Raw genomic sequence first — 17,495 nt, 5'->3', positions numbered from 1 at the left:
TAATGGAGCCAAAATATTTAGCCGGACTCAATAGTGTCGTCGTAAATGTTTTTATATTTTTTTGATATAATTGTTATCTTTTATAAATTACCAATGATTATATGTACAATAAGTTTCTAAATAGACACATTGTAAAAGAATTGATATTTTACAAATGCGATCTCTATGAGTAACAAATAAGGGAATAATTCACTTTTTCTCATCTTTCAAGCGATCAAAAATATCTTATATGATTACATCCTATAAGTTTATTAATTTTAAAAGTAGTTTAATTCCGATTAAAGCCAAATTCTGGATAAATTTTCGATGAAAGTTATTATACGAAAAGTAAAATCTAAATATTATAAGTTTTATGAGAAAACACAAGTGCACAAAAAGCAGCTTGTATCTAATACAACAAGTATATGGATTTATCTGTTTTGGTATCAGTATTATCCATTTCATATTAATCAGTACATGCTGTTATCATTAATTTAATTACATATTAATCAAAGTATATTAAAGTATATTCAAAGTATATTAATTATTAAAATGAAATTTGATTTAACTAGGACATGAAATTAATAAATTGTTTCAAAAAAGAGTGACATAGTAATATATTACTTGAATTAAAATACAAAATTATGAAGTTATATGGAATAATAAATAAAAAGAAGTTACTGTTAGGCTTAAAGAAAAAAAATGTTGCATTTGATGCTTTATCATTCTATGTAATTTCTCATTACATAATTAACCTCTCTTTTTTTTATCATATTTTGTGTAACTAAAAATATTATTAATTTTGTATATTTGTGTGTCATATTATTTTGTTCTAATATTTTAAATGAATTGTTGTAAATTATATTATATTTTAAGAAATTATTTAACAACCTATGATTGTAAAAAAGATAGGCCTTTTTTATAAGACCATTAAATTTATAAATAAATACTTAGTAAACCAAAAAATTTGATGATGAATTAAATATAAATCAAAACGTAAGCTATTAAATAAATTTAAATATTAAAATTACAAATTGTAATATTTTTTATAATTCAAAATTTAGGTGAATTAAAAATTGCAGTTGAAAAAACATATGTTAATAATATTGATTTACTAAAGGCTGGGATGTTTTCACTAAAATGAATCGTACGTATTCTCCAATTTGTATGTTTTATTAACTACTTATATTTTAGTTTTTTTTACTTATTTATATTAGTATATAAAAATTTTTTATTTTTGCTATTATAACATACAAGTATATGTTATGCAAAAGATTTATGATTTTCAATGACAATTTTTTTTATTGTAAAATTTATTTTGGATATTCAGCCAAATATTAAACAATAAGAATTGATCATTAATATTTAAAATATATTTAAATTAGTGTTTTTCATTAATAAAAACATAAATTAAATAAATAAATTTCATTTGTGTTATTAAAATATCCTTCTTGTAACATGAAAGTTGAAAAAAATTTTTACGTTTTTTTTTTTTCTTAAAATAAGTTTAATCATAAAGGGGAACAAAATAGTAAGGGACACATTAAAAAGTTTACACCCACTAAAAAAATTGAAATGATGCCACTGGTTAAAGAGAAATATTATAGTCCCCTTGACTTTTTGTTGTGTTAATTTTCAAAATTATTTTGTATTGTGAAATTTGACGAAAAACAAATATTTTTAGTTAGAAAATTACAATTTCATTACTTCTATTAAACTAAATAGTTATTTTCAGGATTGAGAATGTAACTCTTGAAGATTTATTACATGTAAAAATTAATATTATATGTCAATTAATAAAAACTAAATCAACTATATAACCTAAGAATCTATGAATTTTACTGTGATGAGTTTATTTATTTATTTTTTAAATTTTATTTTGTGTCTGTAACCTCCACTTTTTCTTAGCTCTCATCGAACAGATATCTTTCAACGATATGTCAAAATATATCGTATCTAGTCGAATACATTACTTTTAAAAATCGCTAATTTTCTAATTTTTAACTTTTTGAAAAATGAATAAAAAAAAAATTTTTTTTTAATACTTTAAGTATTATATTTGGCACATTTTTTTTTTTTAATCTGACCCTTTACCTAGCCAAAATGGAAGATTCAAGATTGTAACATTTCCACAATAAATTAACTTTTAAAAATATTACGAAAATACTGACTCTTATATATATATATATATATATATATATATATATTATAAATTAAAGTTTATTACATAAACTTTAATTTGAAAAAAAATTGACCTCTGGACTTGTCTTCGTGGTGAAAAGAGACACCAAAGTTAAAAAAATTATGAATTTTCGAAAAATGTATGGATTAATACAATTTTTTATGGTAAAACTTTTTACTACTCTTTTCATCAAAATTATTTTTTTTTTGAAATCGGACAATTTCCCTTTATACAATGCGGTTAGGTTGGTCGTGTTATAAAAGGAGAAGAATCGGAAGCTGTAAGAACAGTTATAGAAATGAATGTTGAAGGAAGAAGAGGTAGAGGAAGACCAAAAAAGAGATGGAGGGATGCTATTGAATGCGATATGAGAATAGCTGATATAAGCGTAGATGATGTGGGAGATCGTGTCAAGTGGAAGTTTAGGATAAGGGTGGCTGATCCAAAGTAGTTGGGATTAAGGCGAGGAGAGAGATGAAGAAGGTGCGAATTTGAAATTTGAAAAATACGAGTAAAATGTAGAAATTCTTCAACTTAACTTTTGAAATTATTCCGGAAATACTGACACTTTTATATATTAATGCTTATGTAGTATACTTTAATTTGAAAATAAAAAATTGAACTTTAGAATGTCTTCGTGGTGAAACTTGCTGTCGTATTAAAAAATATGCTATTTTTGTATTAAAATTTTGGATTTTATATTTTTAACTTTAAATTGCTATAGCTTATTGAAAAATGTATGGATCAATTCTTTTTGTTTTTTATAAATACTTTATATAACCCTTTCTATTCAATATATTTTCTTTTAAAATGAACTATTCCCCTTTATGAAAAAGAGTCAAAATGTTAACACATGCGTATAGAAAGTAGAACTTTTTCAACTTAACTTTTGAAAATGTTCCAGAAATACTAACACTTATATATATATATTTTTTAAATTAAAGCTTATGTAAATAATTTAATTTAAAAAAAAACGTGTCCTTATAACTTATCATCTATGTGCAAATGGCTATTGCAGTAAAAATATGCTTTTTTATGTTAAAATCCTCCATTTAAAAAGTTTAACTTTATAAAGCTATAGCTTTTTAAAAAATGTATAAATCAATATAACTTTTTTTTCAATAATTTTTTATATACATCTAAACATGATTTCGTGTTGAAAACGGACATTAAAGTTAAAGAGTAAAGTACGTTTTCTACGTAAAAAGTGCACAATTCCAGAAAATTTAATAAATTGTTGTAGAATAACTTACTAATAATGTTTTTGGGATGTAATGTAAATTGCATTGACGTATTTAGAAAGGGGTTAGGTTTAAACCTGTACTTTTACAAAATATTTTTAAAAAGAAATTTATTTATTTTATAAATTTTGTGCGTTTTTTGGAAATCATGAAAAAGAGGTTCGGATACCACAACCCGTTTATCAAAAAAATATATTTAAATACTTTGAGTAAATTTTTTTTCAATATAAATTTTACACTGTTATTAATTTTAAAAAACTTACAACTATGTGATATGAGTGTGAGCTATAGTGATAAAGTCACCCATTTACATACGAGATTTATAAATTTAATTTACATTAAGTATAAAGTTAAAATAATTTTAAATTGTCGTGTCTATAATGTCAAAAAAACGACTTTTAAATTTTAAAACAAAGAAATACTAATCAGAACATAATTAAAGAAATATGATTTGATGTTGCTTTTGGAATAATACAGATATACATTGAAGCATATCTTATGATAGTGATTTTAATCACTGTCAGATATCATTTATACCCAACTTTGCTCGTCCACACTGTTCTGTCATCCTACTGTGCTACCGCTTTAATATTAGTGTTTGAATACATATATTAAATACATTTTAGCTTCGATGCGAAACTGAGAAGGTATTAATTTTACTATGTTTTTTTTTTTAATTTATTATTATTATTTTTTTTTTCGTGTGTCTGTAACCACTTTTTCTTAGCTCTCATCGAACTGATTTATTTCAACCATCGTCAGAAGATCTATCTATCCTATCTAGTTGACTACATTACTCGATGTAATAATATTAAAAAGTTTTATTCCTGTCATAATTTATCATTACTTATATAAAAATATGATACTTGGTTATAATGATCAGCGTCATAATTTGCAAGGTACAGTTCAATTTTCAATTTCAATGAAGTTCCAAATGATCTTTTAATTACTTTTTTTGGGTGAACCCCCCAAAAATATGAGTCTTTGGTAAAGAAACTGGTTATTGGCACAAATAGTGGGTGTTTTTGTTACTTATCACTCATAAGCGAAATACCTAAGGTAATACTTAAGTGGGTATTAAGTCACTATTAAGTCACAAACTAACCAAGTGTTAATCGATACAAATAAATGTGGGCAGTGTTGTTGATGTAAATACGTGTGAAATAAATTTAAAAATTAAAGAAAAAACATACTTGTAAATATCATTCTCATTTTTTTAATGCGTTTTAAACTACTAGAGTTTTATATATACTTAAAATTTCAAGAAGATATCTGAAGTAGAAATAAAGATATATGGGTGCAAAAAAACAGGGTGATTGTGTCTTTGTAAAGATGCATCTGCACTGCTAGAACTTGAGCCGGAGCTCAAGTAAAAATTTCACAGTAATGTTAAATGTACAGGAAAATACATTGAAATAAAAATACAACAAGGAGTGTGTTGCTTCTTTTCTTCTCGACATATTGACAGCATATTGAGTCTGTTGAGTTGAGTAGCAACTCACTTCTTGTTGAATAAAAGAAAAGAAAACCAAAACTTTCCAGCATAGGAGAGAATTTTCTAGTAAAAATACTTATGTCTAGAAGCCCAATGTGGATCGAACTCGTAACAGAAGTGACCACAGAGAACGAATAGAAAAATCGCTAGGAGGATGCTGAAATAAAAGAAACGTAGAGCTGATTGTAAACGCGTTACAAAAACTTCCGGGATACGACTTTCTTCGACAATAATGATCAGAATAAGATCTGCAAATAGTAGTTGCATGTAGTAAATCACTTACTCTACAAATGGGACATATGTAAGTCACCTCTTGTGGGTGTGGAGATATTCAAACAATGAGACATATTCTTTGTCCATTAACAAAATTTGACGATGGAAAGAGGCAGTAAATGAAAGTGGAGTAAATGCGATTTAATGGCTAGAATCACTGGCGTACGCAAGGGGGGGTTGAACCCCCTCCCCCTAAAAAAAATGTATAAGCTAAGCGATAATTTTGAACGATAAACAATAAGTAATAACAATAAAAAAGATCATATCATACTATAAATATTTCCACAATAAAGTAATCGAAAACAGGAATTATTGTGGTCGAATAATATAGGCAGTGTCACATCTAATTTTCTTTAAATTTCAAACCCCCCCCAAATTTAATTTCTGTGTACGCCACTGGCTAGAATATCTGGATATTCACCTGCGACAACTTAACAGTTACCAAATCATTAGTTTATAGTCTTTACATTATTATATTATAATATTATTTATTTTACTTAGTTACTTATTTATTTAATTATTTATGTCAATGCTATATGCTAATATATCAAACATCCAAAGATTTAAAAAAAAAATTAAGATAACCTGTTATGATGGGGCTGGTAAAATGAATTCCAATATTATAAAACCAGTATAGTTTGAACAAGTATAGATTCATATCTGACAATAATTCAAATTACTAGTTAATGATAAAAAAAAAATTAACAATTACAAATCTTTTTTCAGTTTTTCCAGTTACTTAATATGGAATCTGATAATTGATAATAATAAAATGATAAGCTAGAAATTTTCTGCTTAAATAATAGTGCGATATGTAATAAAATTTAATTATTCATAAAAAAACACGAGTTACATTTATTTTTTCAATCATATAAGTATAAAATTTTATTTTCATTAACGATAATGTTTTTTTCATCTTTCTGGTTATTTATATTATAGTGATTATGATTATTAACATAAATAACGTTTTCCATCCCTGAAAAAAGTATTTTGTTTTAAAAATTTGTTCCTTATTAGTTAATTTATGCTGAGCAAGAAATCTCAACTGATACGTATCCAAATTACTTATGCGGATTAACATGAATTGAAAAAATACCACCAATCCGAATAATTCGGATTATGGACTGAATTCGTCAAATCAGATTCGTTATTTGCAGATCCGCACAATTAATAGATTAATAGATTGTATCCTTTAATTCGTGAATAATCATTTTGTAATATAAAATAAATATTGCGAAAGGAGTCAAGGGCGTAATTACACCTGTGTCTCGGCCGAGGCTTCACATCAACTTAGGAACCGTTTTAATTTTTTATTGTATTAACCCCTAAAAAAAAAAAATTTTACCATACTATTATTTTAGAATCTACCAGCCTGATCCTACCATTATACTCCTTTTCTTTCAAGAAATGATATGATAAAACGTACCATATCATTTTCTTTCATATCAGTAATAATACATTGTAATATAAATTTTTATTTTTATAAATTACAATTTTTTCACATATTAACCAAAGTTAATTTAATTTATATTCAGCGATTATGATTTGTTCTCATTTGAAAATATTGCTTATTTTCTAGGTCTAGCCTTGATATTTGTTTGAGTGTGTAATAATTTAACATTGTTCCCACTTCAAACATTTATAAGATAAACATAATTTACTGTAGGTAAAAAAACATAACAAAACAAACAATGAAAATATACTTACTGGTTCTATTCGCAGTTTTAAATAACCTTAAACGTGTGCATGAATTTTTAATTTAAAATGTCTTTGAAAATTATTTGAGTATCATTTTGAAATTAAGCCATAATAAATTTTTTCAATGTTTGAAACTCAAATTATATTTAATCAAATGTTGACAATTTTTACATAATTATTGTTAATTATTATTTCGCCAGACAGGATAGTTATTAAAGATAATATTATTGTTAAATTCATGAATTTATTAAACAAAAGTGTAATATATTATTATAATTATGAATGTAGATATATAATTAAAATATATATATATTCTTATCCAAGTTATATTTTATTTTTCTATCATAATTATTTTTAAGAAATTTTAGATTCATTAAATTACTTTTATTTTTACTTTAAGTCAAAGAGTTTATAATTAATACAATTTTACCATAAAGCATATATTTTTAAAATTTCTATTACATTAATCTAATGTTAAAATGCGTAAAATTTGATGGTTTCTTAATTTTGATATATTTTTCAAAATTACTAATATTGATACGTTTTTCAATTTTAACTAGATTAAATTCGTGTTTTTTTAACGTATAAATTAGCAAAATCAGTCCAGTGAGAACCTAGTATTTTTATACACAGACACATAAAACATTATCTTAAAATCAATACCCTCAGTCTTGTGTCGAAACTAAAATATATAATTGCACAAAACGTTGACATATATGTTTTATTTAAATTAATCCCTAAAAATCTAGAAAAATTTAATTGATTATAAATAATATACTAAATTGTATGAAACGTATGTGCTATTTATTAAATTATAAAAAATTAAAATGTTCAAGAATGAATAGTATTAATTTAAAATCGTCCGCAGGGAGACAGATATCCCCTTAACTTTTGGCTTGATCAAATTTCATAGTTCGATATTTATTATAAAATATAATTTTTTTTAATTGAAAGATAATTTTTTTTTTAATTATATTAAGAATACCCGGATTAAAACCATTGCTTTTTGTAGATATATAACATGGAGGTTTGATTTTTATTTATTCAACTTATAGAGATATTTAATTTTTTAAATAATACATAAAACTACCAAACATTTTTAATTTTTTCTGCGAGTCTCATAAGCATCTATTATAATTACATTATTGGAATGCTATTCATATTTTGTTTGTACTTTGAAAAAATCTACACATCTATATCACAGCATGCATATTTTTCTTATTTTTTGGGGTGCTAATTCGTAAGCCTATCTTGTTGAGCCTATGGCGAGGTCTCCAAAAAAAACTCATTTTCTTGTCGAGGTTCCTATGACTCCCTTTAACGGTTTGTTCATTATCTGCATCCTATTCATTTAAGTGTTTACATCAATATATTCATCAAATAAAGCATAAAAAACACACTCAACAGTTATATAATTAAGAAGGTTAACAAGATTACCAACGGCTACTACTTCAGACACTTACTTATTTATTTTTTTTTTTGCTATTAAAAATTCATTAGAATACTTTTGATAGTAAATTACAAATTCATAATGTTCCTGATTGATCTTCTTGAAAAATTAAAACTTGTGGAGAATTATCTAAATTGAGCATAGAGCATAGAGCGCGCCCTGTTTATGTCAATCTATCATAAAACAACAAGAGGAACCCTTATACAGGGTGTTCAGTAAGTCAGGAAACGGGTTTCTATTGTTCTCATTGTTTGTAACAATGAGAACAATAGAAACCCGTTTCCTGATTTACTGAACACCCTGTATATATATATTAGGGTGGTCCTTATTTGACCAACTTTAAAAAATCGAAGGGAGAACCCCACATTTTTTTCTATGTAGTAAATAAAATTTTTTTGTAAAATTTGAGTAACTTCTTCACTTGCCTCAAAGGGGTAAAAATACAGTATTTTGCGTGTATCTTTTAAAATATGAAGATGCCTAAAAAAAATTTGGGAATTAATTTTGTAGGAAAACATTTTAGCAAAATAAAAGGTTCTTACATATATTTACGTATCATTGATCGCTAAGCATAAAAATTAAAAAAATTTTTTTTCATTTTTTGACAATATTTTTCTAAATATTGAAAATACAACAAAATTGAAAAAAATAAAATATATTTGAAAATACACAACTAAAAAAAATGTTATTATGATTTTTCTATAATACTGAAATTTAAGTGTTTAAAGTAAAAAAATCATTTAATTTTTGTAAAAAACCAAAAATTATTTTATTATAAATAATTCATAACATTTATTTTAAACTTCATATTTGTTTAATTTAAATAAGGTTTTATCAACCATTATTTAAATAATAACCTTTTTTTCAATTGAAAAAAGGTTTATTTTTAACTGCAAACATTAGTAAAATATAATATTATTGTTGAGCATCTTTTGGTAGAGTATTTTTTCTACGACTTGGGTAATTTTTACAATATTGCTCTACTACCTAAAATAACAAAAATTACATTTTAACTTTTGATTTTTGAAAAAATTGTTACTTAAGAACATACTTTCAATACATACTGCTTTTGATTTTCATTTTTAGTGAGGCGGGTGTTAAATTCTTCCATTAACTTTACCCCTCGTTTGGCAGAATCATTTACAACACTTAAATGTTTTAAAATATTTTTGACTTCTACATAACTTTAATTGTTAGGCCAATTTTTTTAATTTTGGCTAAAAAATCCATGTTTAGTCGGAATCTTTGAAAAATATTTTTTGAATTATTCGTCAAAAATTCGACTGGTAAATTTTTATACAAAAAAGTTGAAACGTCTTCAACTTTTAAAATATACTTTTTTGATTGATCACTGTAACACTCATCTTTTTCTTGAGAGACATTATCTAGAATTATTTTAGCAATTTTTTTTTTTAGTATTATTTTTAATACGATAATCAAACAATGATAAACGAATTGTTTTTCCCATAGATACCATAAATGATTAATAAATATTTTTATTACCAATTCAGCTACTTTGGGGCCATCAATTTTATAATTTTCAAATCTTTTAAAAAAAAGAATGTTATTATAAGGTGCTTTAATTGCATTTGGTCATCTAAACCAAATATCTACATAACACTTAACTTTAAAACAACAGACTGTTTTTAATGATACAACTTCTGCTTTTGTTATTGTAAATTTTTCGTGAAATAATAACATTTTTTAAAACATCTACCTAGCATGATGATAAGCTCCTGGATGTAGAAAATGAATACCTTTAAGTGATATATCACCCAAAAAAATAATAACAAGTTCCAAAAATTTTTTATAAGCGTCTCTCGGTTGATTTTCATTTAAAGTTTCTATACAAAATTTTATAACATCATCGGCTGTACTATGCAAAATTTGTTTGATCTCTATATCACTTTTATAAGTATTAAAGCGTGTTTGGTCTATTAGTTTCCAACCGTTTTTGAAACGTTTAAAAATAGGAATTTCGGGGATGGACATTGATGTTAGTTTAATATCAAAAATAATTAAAATAATGAGTTAAAACAAATTAGGGACTATAATGGGTATTATACACACAAATTATCATTTTTTAATACATTTTTTTTCTATTAACTTTAAATTACTTATAAGTCACTTGAAAATAAAAGTCATTAAATTATGTAATTCCTTTACAAATGTAAGGACATTATAGTAACGAGTAATTTAAGTTATTTTACTTACCAAGATATTGGTATATTATATAGTATAATTAGGATATAAAGTAATGAAAAATTGCAAGAGGACTGTTATACCAATTTAAATGTTTTATGTAACCATACAACTACACAACTTTTTGGAGAAATGTTGAATAGGATACTTATAAAGGAATATTTCATTTCATTTTACTTTTATTTAAACTCTGACTATTATTATAATTTCTGCTACAAAGTTTTTAGTCGTCAATGACTAAAATTTGAAAATTGAATATTTTTAAGCCGAAATATTAAGTTATATATTATTAAATTAAAAATACTTCATTAAGTAATAACAATTTGTAGGATTCAATGATTATAATGACATAATATAAAATAATTTAATCGTACCATTTTAGGATAATATTATTAATACATATTCAAAATTGTTATTTACTTAATATTTTTGAATATTTACAAAACTTAATTTTTTCTGATCGTATATGTAGACGGAAATATTAAAATTTTTTATTATAATAACGACGAGTCTAAAAATGGAACTAATAGTCCTTCTATTGAAAATACATTTTAATTACGTGTCAATGTCTGATTTGTACTGAAGAATAAAACCATACGATTTTTTAACAATATTAATTTTTTCACATTCGATAATTGATTTAGATGTTGGTACTTAAATGTAATTATAAAAGGGTAATTTATAACTTTTGTATACCAGAAAAATAGATTCTAAGTTGGGCTAATAATATGTTAAATACAGGAAGAAGAACCTTAATTCTAAATTGTTTCCAGAGATTTGTAATCTGTGGTTTCCATTCATATTCCAAAATCTTATAGTTACATATCTATATATACATCATTGATTTTTATTCAATATGATAAGTAAAAAAATGCTACACAATTATTTGAACAAATTATATTTTACATTAAAATCAAAGCATAATGTTCTTGAACATAGCAATTGATGAAAGTGCCAGGATTTTACACCTGCTGCTATCCCTAGGTTTGTTATAAAAATGCTAGGACTTTGTGCATTTGTGTCTTTTTTCTTATTACTCCAGCGCATAACTCGTTCAAAATTCAATTCGTACATTATACTTTATAAATATACAATGTTTAATGATTTTTATGAGTAGAATCATTTAGTACTTTTGGATAATTTTTAAAGAATTTTTGTTCATTTTTTCGGTAGTTACATGCATTTTAGGAGCGTTACACCATTACATTTATATGCATTTTTGACATATTTAGCATACATATAAAATTTTCAGTAAAAACTTTTTGATTTTTGAGCGAATTGAAAGGTTCAGTGTAACAACTAGGCAAATTCAACTTTTTTTAGGAATTTTTTTTTAAATAAATCAAATAATAATGACTTTTCTGAGTAATTTAGAAGAAAAATAAATTTTATATTTATGGAGATATGGAGGCATGCATATAGAAGACAGAACTACAATTCTGTTTTAAACCCTAGGTAAATTATAATTAATTAATTAATTTACTTTATACAATAAATATTATGTTTATTTTTATCTAAAATTTCAATCCCCGTTTATAAAATAATTTTGTATAGTACAAGATAAATAGTAAACAGTAAAGATACCATAGATATTAGAAGAAGGGGGATTTAATATTTCTATTAGTGTACCTATTGCCAATATTTTTACAGTGATCAGTCAAACATTCCAGTAATAGTTGAGAATTTTAATGGACACAAAGAAAAAAACATCATATAACATATAAATTCTTAGATTTGCATTGAAGTTAAAAGGTCAACACATATTTTTATTACAGCATTGTATAATCAATGGTATTTAAAGGGGGCAAATCTCCCGTGTCCCCTTTAAATACGTAACTATTCCTAAAGCGTATTTTGAATTTAAGAGTTGATAAATAATTATTTGACTTTCTCTAAAAATAATAAAATTATAATTAATTATTATGTAAAAGAGTGTTTTTTTTATAATAAACAATTTTTATAAGGTTCAGTTTCTTTTGAATAATTGGCAGCAGCACATCAATATTAAGAAAATTCTATTTTGAGGTTAGGTTTTTAGTAAGAGGTATTTCCGAGTTGTTACTATGTACCATTTAGATGGGTTCATATAGTACAGTCTCTATCATCATGAATTCTATTATTAGCATCTAAAAAATAATGTTATTATATTTATGTATTACACGTATAACATTTCAACACGTAAGCATAGAAAATATCAAACGGATCATCAAATTTATACCAAGGTTATTCATATAATCTCAACTCAACAATACTTAAATTTTTAAAAAGTTTTGAAATAATTGTGGCTTTTGTTTATCATTTTTTAAGACTTTAAAGCGACAGAATAACAACTGTCGACGGGTCTAGTTAATACCAAAAGTAAATAAGTCATTTTATTTAAATTATTATTTTGTAAAACAATTCTAATGAATATGGTTATAGGTTATCGATAAACAAATATGTGTGAATTTTAGTCATCATACTATTGAAAATTCTAAGAACGGACCAAAGTTATAACTTCTAATGCGTCATCGCACATTTATTATTTAAGAGCGCCAACAAATTATTATAAACGTATAAAATACGTTTGTTTTTGATACATTAATTTATACAACTATAAACTATTTTATAAATATTCAGTCATACTAAATAAACATCTCAACTGGTATTAAATTAAATTTGTAAAAAAATATTAAAATGAGATTATACTGATGTATAACTATGGATATAGTCTCTGGGTATCACACTCAAGAATTCTTAATATTAAGTTTTGTTTCATAGTTCAACAATATTATTTTCAAAAAAAAAAAAAATCAAGATTGAATTTTTTTCTTGTTTTCCATGTAAGATATGACACTAATTACTCTTCAAAAACTTTAATGTCAAGAATACGTGAAATTAAAAAGACATTTTTAAAATAATAATTATGCATTTATTTATAACAGACTCTTTTAATGTAAACTGGATTAATGAATTATTGAATATTAAAATTGAATGTTCAGAAATTTTTAATTTAATTTCTGTAATAAATGTTCATAAAATATCTCTCCGTTCTTATCTTTTTTTTTATTCATGTTTCTTTAACATTATTATGGTCTATATGTCGTACTACTTTTAATTCATAATATTTTATACATATAATTACTTACTGAACATTCTATTAATAGATATATTTTGTTACTTTCTTTTTTAAAAACTTATTAGATCTTAAGACTATAATATAATAAAAAAAATTTTTATTTTATAAAAATAATAATGATTATAAAAAATCACAAGAAATGTTAAAAAAAATTCAAGATAGAAATTTTATAGAATATATAATAATAAAAAGTTAAAATAAGTTTAGGTAGCAAAATCTCATTTTAATGTTTTGTAGTTAAATTTCTTTTGAAATTTTTAATAATGAGATTTATCCTATGTTTGAATAACTATAAAATGAATGGTTCGTCTATGCACATCATATAATAGGATAGAAATAATATAAATATTACACATATAGGTTATTTGTATAGGATTTTTTTCATGTCAATTGCTTCATTAAGTGCATAAAACAGAGGTGAACAATAAAGTCATATTATTGTCATCGATTTCATTACTTATCATACAATATTGTTTATTATCTGTATATGTTGCTGCCTAAATAAATTGTTTCAATTTTTTAAGTTAACATAAAAAACAACTATTTAGTATTGTAAAATTACTCTTTAATTTATCTTAATAATATTATTAAGGAAATATCTTATAAGAATGTATGATAAAAAAAGTAAAATTACTTTTTAAAGTATATAAAGTAATTTTACTTCGAAATTTATGTTTTGGGAAAATTATTAATTGTAGTATCATAAATTTATATTATTTTTATTTTTCCCACATAATTTATAAAATTCTTGTCACTCTTTTGAAATCTTATTAAAATTAATAAATACTGATTTTTTGTAAAAATTTCACACTAAAATAATAATTCATTTTTATTATCTTTAATAATCATATTATTTACATAATTATATCTTAAAATAATTCATTCAACAGTTATACGAATATACGAGTTATACGATTCGATTTATAATCAAACAGCAATGATTTTTCTGATTTTACTAGTTAAAACTAGCAACTATAATTTTCAATTTAATAGTATTTATCATTTTTGTTCAATAAAATTATCAGCGTTCAATAGAGCAACAACAATTTTCATAGAAAAAAATCGCATACAAATAATCAATATGTGTAAAGATTATATTATTTCTGTCCTATTTGTGATGACCATAACGTTTGATATGATAAAAAAAATTTCAAAATGCTTAAGAAATTTTTATACTAAAAATTAAAATGAGATTTTAATGCCAAACTATTTATTATAATCTACTAGAAAAAATTATTATCTTGAATATTTTTTAACATTTCTAGTTGGGTTATAATTATTACTTTTTTTATAAAATAGAAATTTTTTTTGTAATATTATAATCCTTAGATTTAATAAGTTTTAAAAAAGGAAGTATAAAAAAATTACCAATAGATCATAAACTAGGATTTGTTAAATAATTGCTAGATACCTTGTATATATTGAACTTAATAATGTTTAATTAAAATAGTATTCGATTATTAAATATCAAGGCTGGCCATTTACGCGTAAAAAAATAACAAATTAAATTACTTTTATTTAAAATTAACTTCACTAGTAACTCAACATGGGTTCTGGGTCAAATAAAATTATTTTAATGATTAACTTAAGAGTTAAGTAATTTAATTTTTATAATATTTTTAAATTTAGTTTCGATGCGAAGTTGACAAGGTATTAGTTTTATGACGATGTGATTGTTTTTTGACTGTCCATGAAAATTTACTAAACCGATTTTATTATTCAATGCGTAAAAAGAACCAGATTTTAATCTAGTGGAATCTATCGTCAAATAAAGTAAAAATGTAGTATAATAATTTTTTTTTTAATATAAACTATATTGTAATATAATAATAACTTTGTATTATTTGTTGAACAAAATAAACTTAATTACAGAAAAAAAAATTTTAATTATTCATTTTGACTCTCTCCTAACCCTTTATGTATACTTCGATGCAAAGCTGAGAATGTATTAATTTTAATTTGATGTGATTTATTATTTTTGTGTCTGTTACCACTTTTTCTCATCTCTCATCGAACCGATTTCTTTCAACGATACGTCAAAAGATCACAAATTATATCTAGTTGAAGGCATTACCCTCAAAAATTGAAATAATATTCTTCGTTACCCGTAAATGGGGAAATTACCCCATTATTAATTAATAATACATATTACAATAACAATAATACATATAACAATCCATACATTATTAATTTCTACTTTATGTTATTTTTGTGTTAAAATTCTCGATTTTATATTTTACATTTTTAACTTTAATTTCTAGAACTCTTTGAAAAGTGTATGGATCAATACAATTTTTTTATGCGATATACTATTTATATACCTATTTCATTTGACATACTTTTGCACATAGAAAGTAGAACTTTTTTAATTTAATTTTTGAAAGTGTTCTGTAAATACTGGCACTTTTATATATATCTTAAATTAATGCTTATGTAATATACTTTAAGATGAAAAAAAAATCGAACTTTATTTTGTTTTCGTGGTGAAAACGCACATCAAAGTTAATAAAAAAATACGATTTTTGTAAAAAATTACAATATTAAATTATTAAATATCTATTCTCAGATATTCTTCCTTCACAATCTTGTTCTTTTACTACTGAGTGTTATGCCATTTTTTCAGCCCTTGAGCTTATTCGATCCTTCAATATTTCTAATGTTTTAATAATTACTGACTCTTTATCAGTCCTTTCTTCTGTTTCTTCTAATTCATTCAAAAAATGCAGATCTTTCCTTATTATTAAAATAAAAGCGTTAATTTATAATTTTTTCTTAGCTAATACAAAAATCGAATTTTTATGGTGTTCTAGTCATGTGGGTATTTTTGGTAATGAGGAGGCTGACCATTTAGCCAAACTTACCAAATTCATTACCCGTCGCCAACCCTCAATATTCCTTCATCTGACTTCGTTTCACCCCTTAATAAGACGATATTTCTAGCATGGCAAGAATATTGGTCTTCTCCTTTCTCTCTCATCGCAGTTAGGCACAAATCAATTACACCAACTATTCCAAATCATCCTTGGCTCCATAAACTTCCTCTCTCCCGGTTCCATATATTATCCTTTTCTCGACTAAGACTTGGTCATAATCGCCTTCCTTTTCATGCGTACAAAATGTCCCTTAACAATTCTCCTTTCTGTCCCAAACATGACGATGAAGTTCTTTGCGACTTTCTTCATATAATTTTTGACTGCTGTGCATTTGAAAGTAATCGTTCTATTTTATTTAATAATTTATCTCATCTTAATATCTCTCCTATTAATTGTTACACTATTCTTAACTCAACTTTTCTCGATGTAATTTCTTTAGTTATTTCTTTCATTCATTCAGCTGGTTTTTTTATTTAACGATTTTTACTGTAATTTTATTGTAATTTTGTAGATGTAAGGTCAATTGTAATATTTTTTTTATTATTATTATTTATTTTTTCTTTTCTCATTTTACTTAATTGTTAAGCTATAATAATACTTTGTATTGAAAGCTAATAAAAAAAAAATATATATATATCTATTTCATATTATATTTAATTACTATAATAAATATTTATTCATATATTACACTTATAAATAATAAAACTTGTAATCAGGATATAAATAAGGAAATAGGAGATCATCTTGCTTTTGGAATAATCCACCAATTTTTAAAATTAAACACTGTCTACAGATTCGGATCGGAGAGTATTTAAGATAGTAATTTTAATCTCTGTCAGATATCATCTATACTGGGACCAATATGCCGCGACCCCACTGTTCTGGGTTACTTTTTATTATAAGTTTCTTTTATATCTATTAAAGGAGATATTAATGACAACGATCTAGTGTTTATTAGTCAGAATATATATTACACAATTTATT

Source organism: Daktulosphaira vitifoliae, unplaced genomic scaffold (genome assembly GCF_025091365.1).
Source record: "Daktulosphaira vitifoliae isolate Bord-2020 unplaced genomic scaffold, ASM2509136v1 Scaffold_1, whole genome shotgun sequence".
NCBI lineage: Eukaryota > Metazoa > Arthropoda > Insecta > Hemiptera > Phylloxeridae > Daktulosphaira > Daktulosphaira vitifoliae.
Note: the sequence above shows the minus strand (reverse complement) of the source record.